Source organism: Anser brachyrhynchus, assembly GCF_964034855.1.
Source record: "Anser brachyrhynchus genome assembly, chromosome: 2".
Lineage (NCBI taxonomy): Eukaryota > Metazoa > Chordata > Aves > Anseriformes > Anatidae > Anser > Anser brachyrhynchus.
In genome coordinates this window covers 14,577,829-14,596,818 of record NC_137695.1, presented here as the reverse complement: position 1 = coordinate 14,596,818, position 18,990 = coordinate 14,577,829, and the positions used below count along the sequence as shown (strand labels likewise).

General features: G+C 36.2%; 1 protein-coding gene across 1 annotated transcript in view; it reads left to right on the top strand.

Moving 5' to 3' along the window:
- Positions 1–18,990, top strand: part of LOC308190043 (uncharacterized protein) — a 316,509-nt gene that overhangs the window by 33,873 nt on the left and 263,646 nt on the right. The window contains exon 2 of the mRNA XM_080580892.1: positions 14,322–14,358. The gene's annotated coding sequence lies outside the window, so the exon portion shown is untranslated. The remainder of the gene's footprint in view (positions 1–14,321; positions 14,359–18,990) is intronic.

Below are 18,990 nucleotides of genomic sequence, written 5' to 3'. Positions count from 1 at the left end.
GTATTTGGTTAGGGTTATATATAAAGTACATAAAGACTACATAGCAAAAATCTTCCATGTGTTCATAATACCAAGTTCCAACCCAAGGTAGCATAGCTTTTTCATGGCTGGTAAGAATCAGTTTCAATTATAAGAAAGATGGATCCCAAATTCAGATTAATTTTTTTGACTTCACAAAAAGTAGTTGAGATATTTGCCAAGTTTCAAACTCTACAAAGTCAACTCAGCCCTCATAGGAGCAATTATGCAATAGCAAAGGCTGCCAAGGGCTGTTTTGTAACCAGTATCACTGGAATATGCAAGACTCAACAAGATACTTATCTGTCAGGGGTGGTGTAGGATTAGTGAATTTATGCTGCAGGAAGCTTGGACTCAGATAGCCTTTGAAATCCTACAGACTGAAATTTTTCCTGATGCATATGATTCTAGGAACACATTGTAAGAGCAGTTACATAACGGGATCAGCATTAAAATAGAAAATGTATATATTTTTCAAACTTTTAAAAACTTTTTTTGATCTTTTATTCTTTCTTGCAAAATAGTTTTTTTTTTTCCCAATGAGAATACATTTTACATAAAGTGTCTGATACCAAAAGTGAAAAAGAGCAGAAAAATCACGTGTAGAGTTTAGTTATGATTAACTTTTAATAATGATCATTGATTGTTTTCAGATAGTAGCAGCCCTTCATAGTCATTTTTTCATGAGAAGAATAGATGATCTGGATTTGGTTACTTGGAGATTTTCTTCCCTAAAATGGGAAAATGCAGTTTCACATAAGGGATTATCAGGCATTTAGTGAGAAGTAAAGTGTTCAAAAGAACTCTTGTCCTTGTGATACAGCCGCTAGGTAGGAAGTTTCCTCCTCTACAAACTCTGTGCATCAACAGCATTTTTTTTTTTTTTTTCCTTTCCACAGCCATTAGCATTCTTATAGGTCTGGTTGCAGCTTCTGGGCAATGGCTTTGTGAGGGCAGTTGTCTTTTATTGAAAACATATAGAATGTGGTCCAAGGAACTTTCAGTTTCTGGAGAGGTTAGATAAACTTCCATTCACAGCCAGATCTGCCTGTGAAATTATAAGACATCCAGACAGTCATCTAGTCCAAACACCTGCCCAAAGCAGGGTGAATATCATGGTTAGACAGTGTTGGAGAAGAAGTATTTGACCAGTCCAAAATTCCCAGTGAGTCCCAGAAAGGTGAATAGGCCTTTGAGGATGCAAAATTGATGGATGCTCCTCAAATTTACTGAACACCACCAAAGTTATCAACATTTGTGCTTACATACACTAGTAACACTTAATTTTGCCATTTCTTCCTGGAAATTTGTTATTTCTCTCTTCACAATGCTCTCTTATCCGCAGTCTCCCAATTTATTTTAAACCATTTTTTAACAGTTTTCTTTGTTCATAATCTATGAATAGATTACCTGTGACAATACTTCAATTTGTCTTTTTATTTTATTTTATTTTATTTTATTTTATTTTATTTTATTTTATTTAGTTATTTTTGTTTGTTTCAGAGGTTCCTGTAGGTTTTGGAAGGATCAAGAAACATCCTACCATGACCATGTGTTCTTTCTCTTTGAGTGAGCCAGCTGAGTGGACTGTCCATGCTAGCTATTGAAGCGAGAATATCCTGTGAAGGATAAATTAACTTTGAGACTGTATCAAATAATTAAAAATATTAAGTCATAATTTTTTCTTTACCCAATTGCTCCAGAGTCCTGTGAGACTGGTATGACCACAATTTATGTCATATAACTTCATGTATTTTGCGGAAGCATAATAGATCGGAATGAAGTAACTCTTAATGATAGATGAGCACTTCCAGAGGGCAAGTCAGCTCACTCAAGCTGATAGTTTGCAGTACAGGATTTCTCTGTTGAGAACCGTGCCCATCTTTATGTCCCCCTGACTTAGCAAACCATTATCACTGATGGCTTGGCTACACATTCACCTAGTCAAAAGTAGCCACTCCATAATTATTTCTGAATAGTTGTAAGTGCAAATGTATTTATTCCAACTAAATCTCCCCATGCAGTTGGTTATTCCTAATTGCTCATAATAGACATTGAAAATTTACATGCACTTTTAATCCTAGGTGAAGCATAATCAGGCTCTAAGAGAGTCAGTAATGTTAACAATCTTTTCCTGCAGTTACAGTGCTTGCTGATAGGTGTTTTCATCCAAATGTTATAGCCTTTATTTATCTCACCTAACTGTAGCACTAGAATGAGATTTCACTGCCAAGAATATTGTATTTTATCCTTTTTCTTCAGCTAGACAACTATGGATAAGGCTTCCTCATAAAGCCTATCACCATATCAAATGTAGTAGTTGTTTTCTAGAGATGTTTGCATTTCTCTGTGATTACAGAAGGATCATGAGAAGGGAGGGTACCTATTTAAGGACCTCAGCTAACTGCTGGTGTTCTGTGGGATGAATCTGGACCAGGGTCCTGAGACCTCCATCTGCACAGAAGAAGATGTTCAGACTTATGTTTAGACTGATATATTTATATAACCTTTAGAGCACCATGAAGTTTTATGGGTCTCCTTATGTAGTTTATTTTCTGTGGTTCTCATCATAATTTTAAAGAAATTTTTCATTGTATACTTTGAATATCAATGAGACAGTGATTTCTGCCATGCTTTCAATTTCATTGTAGCTTGGACTCCAAAACTCCATGATTTTCCTGTTTCTGATAAAATTGTAATTAGTGTGGTATCTAGAATGGCTCGGGTGAGTGTGTGTAAGGAGAATAAAGGTACACGCGTGAGAAAGTTCCTGTGGATAACGAAATGCAGAGGAAATAACCTAAGATGCAGGCATACAAGAGAAAACCCAAAATGTTGGTTCAGAAGAGTAGAAATGCAAAAGACAAAGACAGTGCCCTGAAGCTGATTGTAGTTTACAGAAATAGGCTGGGCAGTGAGTTGTGGTGGGTGAATGATCTCATGAAACTTCTGCTCACACTTTATAGGTGGGATGGAAGTTGAGGCAGAAATTTTTTGATTCCGTACCTAAATCTGATAGGACCTGCAAGCTGGAAACCTAATTCAAACAAAATGCTATAACTTGGCATGAAGAATGAGTATCAGTTCTCTATTCCGGGACTGCAGTTCCTGCTCTAGCTTTGGGCCACCATAATGGAAAGTAGCAATGAACTCTATCTTCTGAGGAAATCAGTTGTTCTATTTTGAATAAAATCATTTTTTTGCCCACGAAAAGATATTCTTAAAGGTGGCATCTTGCAAAAAAAGCCCTCCCCCCCTCAAAAAAAAAAGTACATTTTCATACTGACACCACGAGAGCGATTCATCTAAGCTTTCTATAGACTGGAAACAATCAGGATGGTGAAGACCCCATTCATTTCATTTCTACACACAATGTGAAGATCTGAGGTGGGTGTGAGCCAGAAGCATGAAGTTAGCAAAGTGAACTTTCCTAGAATGTAACGTATATTTACATGAACCATTTGTTAAGTGATTTCAGACAGACACATTTGCATCTGATGTATCTGACTGTAGATAATTTACAGAAATAAAGTTTGTAAGTTGGCTGAGTAAATTCATCAGGGTAAATTTACAACCCAACCCCCCCCCCCCCCAATCTGCTCTTGGTCCAGTTTTCTCTCATGTGGAACAGCTTTCCTGTTGCATTGAACCTTGCCACTTACCTATGTGACATTTTCTTTCTTTATTTAGATAGAGCCAGTAATTCTAGACACTTCTGATAAAACCCCAACCCACTGAAAGTAGTAGGGAAACTCCTGTGGATTTCCATGAGGATTTCTCTATTCTACAAAATAAACTTTCTGATGAAAGCAAAATGCATTTAAACTTCTGCTTTGTGTTAGACAGTGAATGTAAAAACTGTGACCATACCTAATTAGATCACATTCTCCATTACACTGTTTTGAGGTTATTTGACCTGTACCTAATTAAGGAATTACCATTTCTGGGTGCAGCAATCTAGATGTGGAACTTGAAATTCCCATATCACCTTCAGCTTATATTTTAATCAAAATGTAAATATTTCTTTGCTTTTTAACCAGTTTCTAGCTCTGATGCTGTTGGCAATAGACAGATTTAATCTTTTAATGCTTTTTTTTCTGTAAATTGTTAATCAAAATGTTAAGAATAGCCATCTGATATAAATCCCATGCAAAACAATTCTTGCCATTTTATGGTGAATAGATACTTCAAATTCTGATCTTCTGCCTTCTGTCTATACTTATTTAGTCTCATAATTTTCCTTATCCAGTCTCAAAATTTTTCTTAGGGCAGCTTATATTTAACACTGTATGCACCAGTCTATCAAATGAAAAAATTGTCAAAGGCTTTCCAAGAGTCTAGATATCTCTTGCTGTTATAGCTTGTATCAAGGACTATTTCCCCTAGAACCTTAAAGTTAATAAGACTAGTTTAATGTAATTTGGTTCATAAATCAAATATGATCTGGTTTTGTACATCTTTATGCAATTAATATATCTTGTATATCTTTAACTCTTCTGTTACTAACTTTTTAAATAGTCATTTCAAGTGGTGCTGAGGCTGAGTTAAAGCCACTGAAATTGAAAAAAATCACCTATTTGAATCTCAGTGAGTTCTGGAGTACATTATTTTTTCCACTATTTGGTTTTACAGCATGGTTAAATAGCAGAGTCCAGCAATATGCTTGGTAACATGGTAGCTTAGATCAAAGTTATCTTAAGCACAATCCCTTTCCCTTCCCCTTCCCCTTATATATTTTGACATATATAAAAACATGTATGACTTACACAAAGACAAAGGAGGAAAAATAACAGTGAAAGCAGTAATGATTGTTTAAAGCTGGAGACCAACTGGAATGAAAACCAGGAGAGCACACCAGGACACTTTGTAAGGGCCTTAGGAGCTGAGAATGGGAGTGCTAGATGTAGTAGATGCAGATTACAAATTAGAAATGAAGCTAAAAAGGGGAGTAATCATGTTATTGTTGTGTTTATATGAATGCTTTTTCTTTGCTAAGAATGTTAGATACATGGGGTGAGTGCTTTTTATTTTCTTTTTTTTTTTTTCTCTGTAAGTTTTCTATTATCCAGCCATTCAGCAGCCTTGAGAGTCAAGACATCTGCTTTGGAGATGTACTCATGTTTTGATGAGACTTAAAGCATCGTGATTTTTGACATAGCACTGAAATGATATCTTTGATTCTTGACAGCTGCTGGCTGCTTGGAATTTTTATTTATTTTTATTTTTTTACATTTTCAGTGTGATATTTGCTACTCATAATATGAATGTACGTCATTTTGAAGAACAGTTTTAATTCCCTTTATCCAAACAACTTTCTGTAGAAGTGATAAATTCGTAGAAGTTAACATTCTTCTGGTGGAGAATGTTGGCACAGCTCCGAATGTGTGTGTGTAAGAGTGCAGACTGGGGATAAAAGGCTAAGTGAAGTTTTGCACATGGTAGCAAAAAGATGCCATCATATGTAATGCTGCAACTGATATTATAATTTTGGCGTCCCTGACCAGTGCTTACTGTACCTCACAGGGGAGCTGCAGTTGGGCTGCTGTCAGGCTTCACAAAATACAAGCGAAGTCCCCAAGAAGCAGATGCAAATGCTGTTACAGTGCTACTAATGGAAGCTGTAAAACCAGATGGTGAACTCCTGACTCGTGGGTGAGCAATGCAGGAGCAGTCACATTGCCGTGGAACTACTGTGGCCATGCAGACTTAAAGAGAAGTATGATCATGCAGCATAGGAGCAGACAACTCCTGCTGGCAGTAATGGCTGCCGCCTCTAATCTGTGGAGTGATCACAGACCCAGTTAAGATTGATAGTTTACGCTGATGTTATGACAGCCCTTAGGGCAATTTCTGTGCAGCATTTTATTTTCTGTTTATTAAAGATGTCATCCGCCCAGCTGCTCTTCACCAGCGATATTCACTTTTCGCTGAGGCTAAATGGAGAGAACAGCAACCTCTGTTTATGTAGTGATGGTAGAAATAATATGAAGCCAGTGTCCAAGACTTTGTAAAAGCCAAACAGGAACCCAAACCTGTGGATAAGAAGTTTTGGAGGGAATGCTTGCCACCTCAGCTGATGTGCAGCTGTCTGTGCACGAGGAACAGCAGTGAAAAGAAAGTCAAATGAACAGAGAGAGGCAGAGATGGCAACAGAAAATGTAGAGATGTTTGCGGAGCTTAAATGTACAGTACTTACTAGAAGGACAGACTTAGATTCCAAAATAATTATATTCACCTTTGTATTGCTTCTTTTTTCCCCGTTTGTTCAATAAAACAGACTTAGTACACATTCTTTCCTCCTCCAAATAGATGCAAATGAGCAAGGCCCCAGCTACTGGAAAGCTCTCAGTCAAATGGGAAACAAACTTTCCTTAATTTGATCAAGCCTCACTACCTATGGCAAATTTGCAAACGTGCCCAGGCTTCACCACTACTTTTGGGGTCACTCCTGTGAGGTGTTAAAAATTCTGTCCATAAGCCAGAATGATAGATTTTGTGAGGGATTTTAAATGTGCACGTAGCCCCATGACTTCAGTGGGACCATCTATATGCTTAAATTAAATGTGCTTATGTGTTGCACTGCTTCAGAGCCAGTATGCTTGACACCCTACAGGATCCAGTCCTTGGAAATCAAACTAATACATTTTAGTGCCAAAATGGGGACAAAGGTCTTCTGAAAATCTGTCCTCCAAGTTAGGTGCCTAAATGTTAAATGCTGAGTTTTCTGAAACTCTAGCCTTTAAATATCAACACTGGTCATTTTTACTGATGACCATTTTAACAGAAATGTGCAGTCAGTATTTTTATTCCAATCCTAAATGCCTTTTATATGTCTTCAGGTGGAGGTTTGTGACTTAACTCATGGGATACCATACTTTTTTTGTATATTTTGTGGTTTTAGACACACAAATGTAGGTCTCTTGCAAACAGTGTAAGATCTAGTATTTAATGAAAATAAAACCCAGCACGTACTGAAAATGAAGTTACCTTTGATTTTTAAAATTAATCCTTCCAGAATGTCAGTTCAGAAATCAATTTGCAGTAGTAGTCATTGCAATGCAGATTGCATCAAACTTGTGTTCATGCACATAGGGCTTTGGACCTGGTGCTGAACTGGTCTTAGCCTTTGCTGTACTTGCATTTAGGAGGCACGGTACTGCTAACTGTGCTGTTTTATGAAGGTGGGTAAGGCTGTACTTATGCAAGGTTTATTGGTTGTGGTATGCTTACAAATTTACAGAATTAGGAGTGCAAATTCAATAATTACATCTGCAAATGAGAACCATTTTACCAGAGCTTATTTTGACTACTGAATTCATGAGAAAAGGATTTTTTTTTTTTTTTGGTGATACAGCTTTAGCTATGCTAGGATTTTTACTTGTCTACCATAACTCCTCTATACTTTTAACAAAACTATGGCAGTAAAAGCTTTAGTTATAGGTAAGTCTCTCCCTCTCTCTCTCTCTCTCTCTCTTTCTCTCTCTCTGCATTTCATTTTCTTGAGATTCTAGTTCCTATTGTAAAATAACTAGCCATTGAGGACTTGGAAGTTATGAAGCTGTGTTTAACTTGATCTTTACAAACATACTCAAAATATAAGCATGATGGATAACCTTTATGGCTATTTCCTATAAAAATGACGAAATCTCAGTATTATGCAACAAAATCACAATTGCAAACAAGCAGTTTAAACAATTCTTGTTCTTTCTATGTAAAAAATAAACCACATCATATGAAAGACGTTTTTGAACTGTATTCATTAGTAGCCTTTGATTTATGGTTTGTGATGTTATACTCATAGAGGTTGTCTCAGTGGCTTGGGAATGTCTCTAATGTTTCAGAAGCAGATCAGGCTTGCAATTTTTCCATTAAGAAGTAGCTTCATTGGTATTTTCTAGAAAGTTTTATTCTGTTAGTGATGAGTAAAAAATCCAGGAAAGGGGAAGCGATGTTTGAATAAATCCTCAGCATAGTGCACAGCATATTTCAAGATGTTACTACTTGTCAGGATGAAGAGATCAGAACAAATTTAAAGTTTGCATCCTGTGGAAGGCAAAAAGAAGCCACTGTAGTAATATTTAACTTCAAAAAGGGAAAATGCATAAAAATAAGAAAGCTTATTGGAAATAAATTTAAAAGAACAGCCAACAGAGTAAAATGATTAAAGACCCTACATTAGAGATTGGAGTAAAAGTGTACCACCTATCAAAATAAATTTTTCAGAAAAGGCTTCTTTTCCTAAAACTAGCTTGGCCAGCAGTACAGCAAAAAGATACTACTCAGAAGTGCAAGTAATAGATCAGGATGAGGAGATGAATTGTGTCCCAGGATTCGCAGTTCCATGACAAGAGTTCTAGAAGATTTCTAGAATTGTTAAATTATTAGCTACAATGCAGAATTTATGTTCTAATTGGCCTCTAATTAAAGGAATGAATACTGTTAAAATGTTTTGCCTATTTTTAAAAAGTCTTCTGAATGTATGTAAGCCTTAGCTTCAGTTGGTAAGTCTAGATCCTGAAGGGGGTGAACTGTAAGAAGTATAACGAAGGATGAAAATTATTAAGCACCAATGATAAAGATCATTTTGAGTAGTATGGGTGAGGGAAGACCATGCAGCACTGCACAAAGAGATTGAGAGACTGACTGTCTAATAAAATTGTAAATGAAGTGTGGTATAAATACATATAGAGTAATGCACTTGGGGGAAAACAATTCCAGTTTCACATACAGAACAGTAGTCTTTAAATGACCATTACCATTCAGCAGTGGAGCTTTGGCGTTATGCAGGGCTCAGTACAATCTAGACATCAAATGAAATTTTGGGAGTTGTTAGGAAAGGAATAAAGAACAAATTATAAATCATCATTATGACAATCTTTGTATTCAGCCTTTACTTACACATTGAATAGTGCATGCAGTTCTGCTCCTCTCATTTCATGAAGGATGTATCAGAAATTAAAGTTCAGATAAGGGCAGTGAAGACGTTCAAAGATATGGAACAGCTCCTATACTGGGCAGGATAGGATGTTTTAGCCTGGAGAAGAAATAACTTGGAAGTATGCAAGATCATAACTGGTATGAAAATGGTGGATAAACATTGAAGTGGTGGATAAAACATAAAAATGTTGATTCTTTCATCCATTGCAGTAATAAGGGATCATAAAATGAGCCTGGTGGCATTCAGGTTCAGAACAGTTAAAATGGAAATAGTGAAAATGAAACAACTGAATGTTTTCTTTGCACATCTAGTATTTCTGAGAATAAGTTCTGATTTCTTCCTGAGTGAAAAGGACAAATGGACCTGATATTTTTTAACATTTCCTATCTTGTTTTACTAATATATTTTCCTGAACAAATCATGATAAAAAAGACAATTAAAAGCTTGCTTGATGATTCAGTCCAGCAAACCACATGTGTCTCAGACACTACAGACATAAGTACTATTGATTCTCTTTTTAAAAACTGGCCATGTAAATTGCATGGCTCTACGGTCCTGCAGCATTGCTTAGTAAAATCTTACAGTAATAATATCTTCGATACACGAGTGCTACTTCTAATTTAATTCTACTTCAGGATAGCAAGAATCAGACACCTTCTTCCCACTTGATTGCTGTGTTTAATTTGTTTGCACAAATAACACAACACTTTGGGTTATAATGGAGATCAAAATAATCACAAGCTTAATTATAATTCTGAATCATTTTCTACTGTGCCTGACACTTGGTAGCTAGCAGCCAAAGCAGACATGATGTTCATTGGTGACTGGTCTTATGGGACATGCTTGTACATCCTCTGAATATCAGCAAAGTAAACACTCAGTGCAGGAACTCATCATCCTTAGGCAGTCATTTCAGCAGAAAAACTCTGATAAGCTGGTCGGTCCTGTTTTTTGCTAGGATAGAGTTAATTTTCTGTGTTTTAGATTTAGGGTGAGAATAATGTTGATAACGCACTCATGTTTCAGTTGTTGCAGAGCAACCCACAAGCTTTTACTCCCTGCCCCTACCTACCCCGCATCCTTCCCCAATCCCACTTGGTGGAGGGGTGGTAAGTGAACGGCTGTGTGGTGCTTAGCTGCCTGCTGGGTTAAACCACTACACCATCTCATTGCAACAGTATACAATATCTCAGGGTATGGGAACTATTGGAATTGAACCTATCAATATTAATGACCTTTATTCAGCCTAAAGTCAATAGATGCTAGGCTTTTGCCTTTGTTTCCATTTGTCCAGGTCAAAACTGATGGTATATGAGCTGACTTTTTTTTTTTTTTTCTTCCTAAACTGAAAAATGTATACTTTACATGTATGTAAAATGTATTACTTTATAAAAGTAATATGGCTTAAAATGTCATTGTCTCTGAGGTATTCCTCTGTATCAGTTACTAATCCTTAGTCAGGAGATTCTCCTCCAAGGAAACTTTAGTTGCCCCAGATGACCAGAATCTTGGAAGGATGTATCATGAATCTACAAGTTTTGCAACATTTTTCCTTGCTGACGGTATTTCTTTGCAACTCTTTGATATCTGCTTTCAAGATTTCTGTTATATCTGGAGTAAACAGTGGATATGATGTAAAAGGTAACCTCTCATCAGCTCCAGAGAGAAGACATAATGGCACAGATAATCCTCTTGGCAAGCGATGATTTCTTCAGATGATAATTTATGTGAAGTTTGTGTGCAGTGTGTATATTTATTTAATCAACAGGACTACACATACACAGTTTAAAGAAGGTATATGGATTTTGCATACAGGTATCATATGTTTCTCTTTTCTGTTCTTTTGGAACAATGCACTAAAATCTCCCTTTCCCCCAGGTTCGATACATTGAATGGATTCATACCTAATTTCTGTCTGTATGAATACCTAAAGAATACTTTGAAAATGTCTCATTCACTTTGGCCTTGAAGGTTTCTCTGGAATTCATCAAGCGGACTGACTATCTGCATTGCCCAGTCACTTGTAAAAATTTAGATCGCTGTCATCTCTTCAATTCAGCAACCTAGAATGATGCAGCATAACTTTGGGAAACAGCATCATTAAATTAGAGATGCAAGCTGCAGACTGCAATATTAAAAATGTGTTCTCCTACTGTGGCCTAATTTGCCTTTTTCTTTTTATGCTGATAATGTATCTGAACCCACACTGTGAGCAGTGTGTAATAAGTTTCTAGGCTTTTGGCATCTGTTATGGACAAACTGTGGATTCTCTGCAGCTTCAAACAGCAAACGAAATGAGAAGATCGATGGAATTCGTGTCTAGATGTGTGACATGGAAATCTGCCTAAACAAATGTAATTTTGCAGCAGGAGCACTTAAATTGTGTTGAGGCTGAAAAAACATATCTTGCTTATCACATGAATTAATTAACTGCTAAGCATTTCTTTCTCCCGTTGTCACACAAAGTAAAGGGCTGGGAATTTGAATCCTCTAATTTGGCATTATAAAACTGCTGTCAGAACCTCTGGCTCAGAGGAAGCCCTGAAACCACAGAATGTTGGAAGTGTAACCGAGGGAAGGACTGCTGCGTGCTTGCCTTGCTCTGTGACTTTTCCTTAGGCATCTGCTACTGGCCGCTGTCAGAGGCAGGATATCCAACTAGATAGACCTTTGGTCTGACCCAGTATGGCCACTCTTATGTAAGAATACATGTGACCATGGGTGGTTTTGTTATCTGGCCCCTTCCTGGGCTGGATCATCACTGAGGATGAATGAAGCTGTGACTGGAGTTAATTTTAAAACACTGTTATTCAGGTTTGGAGTCATTTCAAGGAATGTTGTGCTGTCCAAAAATATGAAAATCCACTGTATATACAGTTCTTCTCAGAAGAAGTAAATTATATATATTCAAATATTCAAAAATGATTTGGAGTAACACAGAGAAAATTTGACCATGTGACTCAGTAACATAGGGTACATGGATGGGTGTTACACACAACTCTACACCCTTCCAGTGTAGCCTGCTATCTCTGTGCCTCAGTTTTGCAGCAATAGTCTGGAAATAAATGTATTTTACTTGTCCTTTTTTTTTTTTTTTTTTGATGTTGCTACATCACATACATGAACAATATTTTGAGCTGAGATGGTAGGAGATTTTTTTTTTTTTTTTATGAGCGATTATGTAATCTGCTTGAGATGCACCTTTCCTTTCTAGGTCCTAGACATTTATGTATTTAAATGAGTGGGGATCTTACCTGTAAAAGTGTAGGTTAGAGTTCTGCTAGTAATGGAATAAATAATTAATTCTTTTGTTTAAATAATACTCCCTCTTTCATGAATTACTGTTGTTAGGAAAGTAGGCACGACCCTGTATTATTGTTTGTTTGTGACTATACAAGATGAGAGGCCTCAGTCTGACACTGTCAGGTCACCTTCCTCGGTCAGGGAAAACTGTGATGGAAGGGGACAATTGAATTCAGATTTGAGTCCAAGAGGGCATGGTCAAGTGCTACTATAACTGCAGCTATTCACATTGTAGTGAGTAAAATGTACAAAAAAAGGGGTGAACACCATTGTATTTGTTAAGCCAATAGCTAAACTGTTTTCAGTCTCTGTTTTTACACTGGGTAGTGTTTGGACAGAAGCAAGATGTGTTTAGCAGCTGATGTCAAAATAAGGGAGCTTTTCACTGTGAGCACATATTTTTTATTGGTATCAACCTTTCAGATGTTGAAAACGATGTTACAACAGTGTAACTTCTCATGCAGATGACTGAGCTGTACTTTGATTAGTGTCTGAGAAATGTAATTAAAAATATAAAGAGCAGTATGGCCCAGTTTATTTGCTGTGGGAAGAGATCCTTATCCCACGCAGTTTGGTACTGCTGGCCTGAGCTAATTAGGTGCAGTTCTCCTTCAAATGCCCTTTGGATAGCATGAACGAAAGGTGGAAAATGAACAGGGAGCTAAATCTATTCTGCAGTACATAGACCAAAAAAGGAGAGAATGTTGCAAAGGAAGCAGGAAGTCTGAGAAAGTCTTGATTTAATTTCCATAAATGTTTGTTCTAAAGATACAGCAAGTACCAATATGAAAAAGCTATTAAAATAATCCTGTTTCTCCCCTTTTTCTGGAATTTTGCTGATTACAACTATTTCTATAACAGTTTTTTTTCTGTTTTCCTTTGAGTGCTATTATTCTGTACAGTTGTACGAGTCTGTATTTAAAACTAATGCAAAGGAAAAAAGAAAATCCTGCAATCTCAGAAGCGTGTATTTGGAGGGGCCACAGTTTCTGTTGAAATAAAGTTGTTAATGGAATTAGAATCACAGTGACATACTGTGAAAGGTTTCTCTTTATTACACCCCTAAGATTTATGAAGGAAATGGTCCAGACTCCTACAAATTCTTGTGAAAAGTGAGGAATATGTATTTTAGCATGCCAGATTAGAGCAAATGAACTTTTAGTGTGTATTTCAGCTGGGATGGACTTCTGGAGAAGTTCACTGTCTTTCTGATATTTTTAAAAGCCTGTTTTATTGATCAAATTCTTGAGAGCAAGAGAGAGAGAGAAATAATTCCATCTGAATTAGTTTTACCTGAATCCTTAAAAAAATTTAAGAGGGTAGTTTTTGTCTACAGCAAATGAGGGAAATGAATGTACTGAATTGTCTGAACTTCTCCCTTCTGTTGTTCATTTCAGATGTTTACACTGTAAGGTGTTATGATTTAGAAAAGTTAAGAAACATGATGAATATTTCTTTTACTTTTTAAAGTGAATTTAAACATTGACCGAATATGAGGCTAAAAAATTACTCAGGCACTAATGTTGTTAGTGGCCATGCAGTCATTTTTGCCTGAACAGCAGTTAAACATGATCTTCCCTATGGAAGACCCCATTTGGGTAGACTGACTGACTAGTGTATACAAAAATAAGTTGTATTATTGCAAATATTCCAGCACAGCTTCCAGCATAGCATATGGAGATTCTGTTATAAAATATATATATTTTTTAATTTGTGAGTAAAACTGTTATTTTATACTATAGCCTTCTATTGTTTTGGGATATTGTGTCTGCACAGAAAGCTAGTCTGGAACAGAAAAAAAAAAAAAAAAAGGCTGGTCTGAATCTTTTGTGGTCAAGATGCTAAGGAGGTAAAGAAGGTAGTTCATCCTTATTTTGCCTTTATAGTTAGAGTAGTTAGAGTTCCCCTTATATGAATGCCAAGACAGATAGGGTGTCTGTGACAGAGCCAAAAAGTCCATTTAGACGTGGAAGAGAATGATTCTTGAACTTTGTTGCTGCCTGTAGCTGGGATCATATTGTTGGAAAAGGTGATTTTTTTTTTTTGTTTGTTTCTCTTTTAGAACATGAAACAAGTTGAGTGATGAAGTGTGAAGAAAAGTAAGGAATCCAAGTGTTTAAAAATTCAGTCCTAAGCTCTGATCATTAATTTGTGTTTCTGAGTTTTCCTAAAAATGAAATCCATATCTATCTTAAGCACTTTAATTTCATGTGAGGCCATTAAAATAAGATTCCTAAATTAGGTATTGTATAGCTGGTTGAAAATGACATTGTTCTGGTGTTCAAGACAAGATGTACTGAAGTCTTTTCTTTTTGTTCTAACTTCATTAAAATCAATGAGGATTAAAGGCGAACCATCCTATAGCCATCATTCGTAAACATTATTTGATGATCCATCTGCCCTGAAGATCAATCAAGTGCTTTTAAAAGAAGTCATTTCTTCACATTAAGGAATACCGTCTGCAATCTGTACCAATTCTCGTATAATGGGTTTGAATCAAATTTTCAAGCCCAAATTGCTTATACAGTTGTGCAGAACCATGGTTGAATTTTTGTGTAGAGTATATAAAATAGTTCTGTAGGGCATGTCTTTACAGGGGGGTTGTGGGCTGGAGGTGGTAAGTTCTAGCTCATTCAGTCTTGAGAAATCCTGAAAGAACTCAGTCCACCAGATAGAAGATTTGAATCTTGCTGTTGCAATATATTACGAATTCTCTTTTCCTGAGATCCGATATCTGAAACAGCCATCAGATCAACATTTACAGTTAGAAAAAAAAAAAGTATTTGGTGAGATTTCATTGTGATATTTTTAAAACAGTGAGATGGACTAGTAGTAAACTGGGATGATGCTGTAGAGGGAGAGAACAAGATTGTGGAGGAAAAGGGAAGAAAGGAAGCTTTTGAGATTAGATAAGCAGTTGTAATTTTCAGTACATACTTGATCCAAACCTCAGAAGACATTATGGTTCATATATCACTGGATTTTGACCTGTGCTAGAAATTCTTTTTAGCAGAACTACTGTAATAAATTGGCAACAACCATATACATTTTCTTCGAAACCTTTTGTGTTTATGCCAATATAAGCAAGAGAAATGCTTTTACCATAAGCCTTTAGCTTTCCTATAACTGATCTTTGTTTCACTCTAAACACACTTAAGCTGTAGGTTATGTTTTTTCTTGCATCTTTTTCTAAAAAAAAAAAAAATTTTTATGCAGTTGGATGGGAGATGTCCTTCTAATGTGGGGTGGAATGTTCAACTGGCCAATTATTTTCTTCACATCTTTAGTTCTTTAATATTCAACAGTCATAGCATATCAATGGGCAACATTGAACATTAAAAAATATTCAGTTAAGTTAGACTCTTCAGCCCCCCAAATAACTCCATAGGCAGAATCCTTCTTGAAAGAAGTCGTTTAGAAAGTAACTAGCAAAGAATACACATTTTACTGAAAGCATAGAGGCATTAAAAGTTTGAATTATAATCATAAATGAAGGAGTATCAAAAACAGTGGTGGAACAAAGCCAAGAATTTATCAGTTTTTCAAAACATTTACAAGAGGCATTTTTGATTTTTCTTTAGTTACACATCCATAGATATTATGCAGGCTGCATATTGAATCATGACAGAAGGATCTTTGGTGTATGAGGTGGTGAGTTTTGTTTCTTCGAGTTTTTCCTTTGCTGCTGTTTAATCTGGAATTGGTCCCTATTCCCATTCATTTTAATTGTCTGCTATGAATTTAGAGGTTTTATGTTGGTATACTTGGCATACTTCCATTTTATCCTTCCTTGCCATGCTGGATATGGGCTTCAGATCAGACACTGCAAAGGATATGCATTTAGAATCATTCTTTTGAAAACAGGCCTATCCCCAGAAGCACACATCTGCTCCTTGATGCTGCTTCACAACTCGGAATGGTTGTCATAGGTGCAATCTTTCTGTATCTAATAATAGCGGGTGAACCGATACGGTGAGAAACTCTCTTTCTAGCTTCTTTTTCATTGATGTTTTCAGGCTATTTGTGAAGGCCAAAAGATTGAAAACTTTGATTCTGGAGCATGCAGAATCTTTGCCTGACTACCTTTAACCAACAACAGCAGCATTAGGATATTGCAGAAGAAAGAGGGCTTTCTGTCTCCCTAAGTTTCTATTTGTGACCTTTGTGGGCAATTGAAGTGTCTGTGTCTGCCTTCTTTATTTCTTGACTAGCATCATTTTTCTTCACAAATCACATACAAAATACCTGGAGACACATAGAGCCAGACATGCTGCCATGTGTTGCTCTTGCACTGGGTCGATGATGAGGTACTTCAGTTCTTCAGTCACACTTTCTCTATTTTGGTTGATCCCACTAGCACAGAGAAATAACATGTTTTGTGACACAGGTCTGATGCTTTCCATGATAGTTCTAAAGATGTATGGCTGTTTTAGCATGCTATATATTGCAGCTGGTGCATTTTTTTTTTTTTTTACTCGGGGGCTGTAACTACATAACATGACCTTTTCCATTTTGTGTTTTTAGCATCCTGACAGCAATTATATTTTCTTAGGGTGGTTTAATTCTTAGAATACAGTGTTTAGGGCCTCATATGATTCCTTGCTTCTACACAGACTTTCTCTTTTAAGTTGAACAAGTCTTTTAATTTCACTGTTCCTAATTTTACACCAAGGTAAATGGGGTTCAACTTCTTTAGTTGTAGTTCATAAGGGTGCAGTGAGGTAAGGCTGAATGAATTGTTTACAAAAATTTTTTGTGTTAAAGTTACTGATTAATGCAAAAGATCTTTCCAAATTTTCATGAAGAAGACTGATCTCCAGACTCCATGCCATGTGCTAGGAACAGAAAATACTCTAATGGAGAGGAAGAGGATTCAGGTGTGAAAATGAACGTAATGTATGATCTACTACATGCCGGCCTCTTATATTTATTTAAAAAAATACTAACTTTCAAAAACAAGTCAATAAACTATTTTTCTACCACTTTTGTATGCCTCTTAAGCATGACCTGATTCTACTAATGTACATCCTTCTAAATCCCACTGCACTTTCCTGTCTAAAGTGTGGGCCTCAAAGAGACAGGAAATGTATCTGTAAAGTCTCTCTTTTTTTTTTTTTTTTTTCCTGCCGTGTGACCACATAAAAGTGAAGCAGAATTTGGCTTGTTGTGAGATTTTTCCTTGTAATACTATATAGCATGTTTAAAGTAAACCAAAGTTTTCTGTCTGAGTAAATTTTGTTTTGCTGATGAAGTCTGTGGTGCTTAAAGTGGAAACCCTCTTTGGGAACTGAACAAAGCCACCAGGTATATTATCTGACTTGACAGTCTGGTGTTTGATTAATCAAACTGTTAATTTGATTTTAAATGACTGATGCTCTTTTAGTATGTCTGACTTAAGTGCCTGTTTATAATTACGGTACTGAATCAAAGGCTTTTTCCAACCATTGTACAGATTAGTTTGGAAAGATGTGTTTTGATTTTAGTAGTCGTAAAAAAATAGCATTGGTGTTTACTTTAAAGCACAAATATGTTCAAAGAAACACATAGTTAAAGTGATAAAGCAATGCCCTCACACTTTTTATCTGAAAAAGGAATGCAAGGGTGCAATCTTTAATAAGTTATGTAAACAGCACACTTTATCTTCTAAAGAGATAACTAGTTTGGGGGCATTCATAGCAGTTTGATTGGTGGGCACTTAGCTTTGTGTAGTGAACATATATCATGCAAAACTTTTGTAAAGCTGCTGGAGGTAGAAGATTTAATCCTGCAAGCAGCTGCTTGTGTGTTGTAAATTTTCTGTGAATCTGTAAATTCCCACTGAACTTGGAAACTAAGTAATGGTATCCTGTAAGCATATAATAACCTTGTGTGCTGTGGCATATTTTCAAGTGGATTGTCATAAATGTTCAGGTGTTACGATATGCGAACATTTGACTATGAGTGAAGGTCATACAACATGGGTAAGGTCCTAATACTGTAAAGACAACCAAGCACATGCTTCATTGCAGTCACCTGTGTAGTCCCATTTGGTCTGATAGTTACATGAACTCTTAAAACAAATGCAGATGAGATCTATAAATTTCCACAGGCTTCACATACACGATTTCAAGGTGCATATGATTTCTATAACTGCAGGAAATTGTCTACATTGGAAAAAACAAAACAAAACACTAATTGCTACAAAAACTTTCTTATAAAATAGTTTGTTATTAAAAATCACTACTATGGTAAATTCAGTGTCTAGTAAATGTCCAAAATATTGTAAAAGTATCAGTCTTGGTATAGCAAAGAAAAAATGTCTGAAGGCATTATTTTTGCCTATTTTAAGACTCTACATGTGTCGGATAATGTATTATCTTCCCTAGTTTTCCTCATGAGCTGCTTGAATATCTCAAGGGTATATATTGCGATACTGTAACTGAATAGCAGATAATCTGATCCCTTAACAATGATATTTTTTCGAAGTGTGTTTTTGGGCATTGTAGTTAAGTAGGTATTTAAAAAAATATTCTAAATTTAAAGAAAGTTTTCTATCCCTCCATTTTTGTTTTCCCATCTATATACAGTTTTAAGAGGTTTGATTTTCAGAGGAAAGATACTCAGCACTTTCTGGAAACGAATTCCCACAAAGGTGATTTAGGCATCCTAACAGCCAAAATCATTAGTCATTCTTGAAAACCATGGCTGAAGGAAACCGGACAATACAATCCCTATTTCTGTAGGGTTTACTA